We start from the raw sequence: 3,217 nt of genomic DNA, 5'->3' as shown, positions 1-3,217 counted from the left end.
CCAACTCTCACTCACTAGCCTCACACATCCACAACTCATGAGGGGCCAGCTAACTGTAACAGTAGGAGGCATGTGGAACAACAACACAATGACAGTAACATCAGAGAATAAAGGAGGATACCCAAAGAAAGCTCCAGGGCAATAAAAAGAAGCAGATAGACTAACAGGCGAGACTGAGTAAATGGTCCAAGATACACGCAACAGGAACGGTCTCCTGTCTAATGAAAACTTATTTTTCTTAGCATGAAGGGATTGTATGACATGTTGCAATGTTAATCCCTGTAATGTGCCAGTATTCCAATGAATTTGAAACATGCAAGGAATCATCATATTAAGTTTAAAAGACATTGCTTACTTTATTTAGATGCCGAGAGCCAGTTAACCAAGGTTACACAATTGGGTTTCCACAGGGTCAGTTTGGGGTCTTCTGCTATTCATACTTTTTAATGACCTCAGTAGACACACTCGATTATATGCCGTGAAATGTTTATATGTGAGGGAGAGTGGGAGGGACTAGGTGCTGAGTAACATTGATCAGCACTTATGGACAGATGACAATGAGAAATGGCATCTTGTCTCAGCAAAGAACAGGCAATCTGTATTAGTTCGAACTCAGCGGGTCGGATCATGCTGTCAAGGGATTTCTAATCTTGCAGAATTTAGAGTCAATTTACTTCAGAAAAAAATGTTGTCATTACCTTCTGGCGTGTGGCCAAGGTGAGAAGATTACTGGGCAAGTTAGTCTGTGAGGAGATTAATGGCAGTGAGGCATATTTAGTTCATGTCATGTTAATTCTTTCTGGGTTCTGGATATAATGCTGAGTATTAGAGACATGATCATCAGGTATTGAGCCCAGTTCTGTATCCAGACTGTCTCAGCCTGTGCTGCAAATCATACACATGTGACTGTGTTTGGATGTGTACTTACCACATAGGTACATAGTGTATTCACATTTGTGTGTGTTTGCTTGTTAATGTGCATGCGGTTGTACATGTGTATTTCATTTGTATGTTGATGTATATTGACAAGTGAATATGTGTGTTTTAGTGTGACTAACTCTATGCATGTATCTGTATCTACATGAGTATGAAAGTTAATGTATGTATCTTTATTTGTATGTTCTGTATAAATATATTTCTGAGCATATGTGTGTGTTTATATGACTGTATAGGTGATTTATGGACTACTTGTGTTTTGAAAGCATGTTTGTGCGTATGTTTTATCCTAGTATATAAAAACTGATTGTATATTGGTGTGTCTTTGCACGTTTGTTTCCATGTTTGTTTGTGTGTGTGTGTATGATCATGTGTGTCTGTGTATATGTCAATATATATACATAGGTATATGGGTATGCATTTGTGTTATCACAAACAAAATTTGTGCTCCTTTTTACTGCCATGATCAATACGTTTGTTTGTAAACTATCTGTGAATTTGATTGTCCCAAATGAAGCGACTCCAGCAGCAAGGAATTTTTAGTGACTTTTAAAAATAAAGAAGATTATTTATTATCACACACTTACCCTGGATATTTAAAATGTGATGAACCATTCACCTGTCACTCACATATAAATGCAAAGATTAGATACAGAAGAAGATAAAACAATACAATTACAATTTAGGATTATTCCAGTCTTTTTCACAGCAGGTCTGTAGCTTTTCGTGGATGAGTTGAAGCTTTATTTAAAGTAAAAGTCTTGTAACTCAGAAGATAATGAGTAGCTGTGTGACTTCTTACAGTCAGCTTTCTTGGAGGTTGATTATCAAGTAAACTCAAAATCTAAACATATAGGGGTGGGGCAGTGGGGATTCCTCCCATTGTTCATTGGCTTAGCTGTTAGAGAACTGCAGCTTTCTGATGGAACTCTGTCTCTACTGAACAGTTTCCTTCTGTTATTTTTAAAGCAGGTTAAAAATTGGCATCCTTATCATGCGACTTGTGCAGGATACGGTTTCCCAAAATGGGTGGTGCATTGATTAAACATCCTGTGTTGTCATTTGACACCTTGAGATGCAATGAAAGGTCAATGGGATCCATTTACACTGTTCTAACACACATGGAGTTTTAATGTTTCTTTAGATGTTTCCATGGTGAAACAGAAATAGAAGCTGCTGGAATATTGTAATACTTGTGATGGTGGCCACAAGGTGATGGTGTGAATTTGCAACCTCCTGTGAACATCCAGATTTAATTAGGTATTTACTTGAGAGTCAAGACGGAACCAGCTTAAAATGCCAATGTCACCGCTGCCATTTTAACAGTTTGTTTGTGTTCAAAATGTGAAAGTATTGGCTGAAAGTTTACAATATACTGAAAATGACAGTGTATGTTAGTACATGTATGATTGATTATATGTGCTTATATGCATAGTAGCAGCATTGTGTACTATCTACAAGAAGCACCATAGAAATTCATCAAAGATCCTTACACAGCATCTTCCAAACCCATGACCACTTCCAACGAGAAGGACAAGGGCAGCAGATATATGGGAACACCACCCCCTTGCAAGTTCCCCTCCAAACCACTCACCACCCTGACTTGGCAATGTATCACCATTCCTTCAATGTCACTGGGTCAAAATCCTGGAATTCCCTCCCTAATAGCATTGTGGGTCAACCCACAGCAGGAGGACTGCAGCAGTTCAGAAAGGCAACTCACCACCACCTTCTCAAGGGCAACTAGGGACAGGCAATAAATACTGGGCCCAGCCAGCAATGCCCACATCACATGACTGAATAAAATGGAAATATACTGTGTCTGTATGTTATTTATTTGTGCATATATTTTTTATGTCTGTTTCCCTGCTTATGCTTGTGTTTGTGTGTGTGTGTATGTGTTTGTGTTTTTGTGTGTGTGTATCTGTTTGTGTTTTTGTGTGTGTATGTGTATGTGTGTGTGTACATGTGTGTGTATTTGTGAGTGTGTGTGTGTATGTGTGTGTGTGTGTACATGTGTGTGTATTTGTGAGTGTGTGTACATGTGTGTGTATTTGTGAGTGTGAGTGTGTGTGTGTGTGTTTATGTGTTTATGTGTGTGTATTTGTCTGAGTGTGTGTATGTGACAGTGTGTATGTGTTTGTATGTATATGTGTGTGTACATGTGTGTGTATTTGTGTGTGTGTGTGACTCTGTGTGTGTGTGTCCATATTTCTCTGTCAGAAAGTTTTGATTATAGTGCCCAGCAATAACTATTAATGTGAATAAAGGTCACAGGAGC

This window comes from Rhincodon typus, chromosome 25 (genome assembly GCF_021869965.1).
Source record: "Rhincodon typus isolate 14 chromosome 25, sRhiTyp1.1, whole genome shotgun sequence".
NCBI lineage: Eukaryota > Metazoa > Chordata > Chondrichthyes > Orectolobiformes > Rhincodontidae > Rhincodon > Rhincodon typus.
This window is presented reverse-complemented; position numbering follows the sequence as displayed.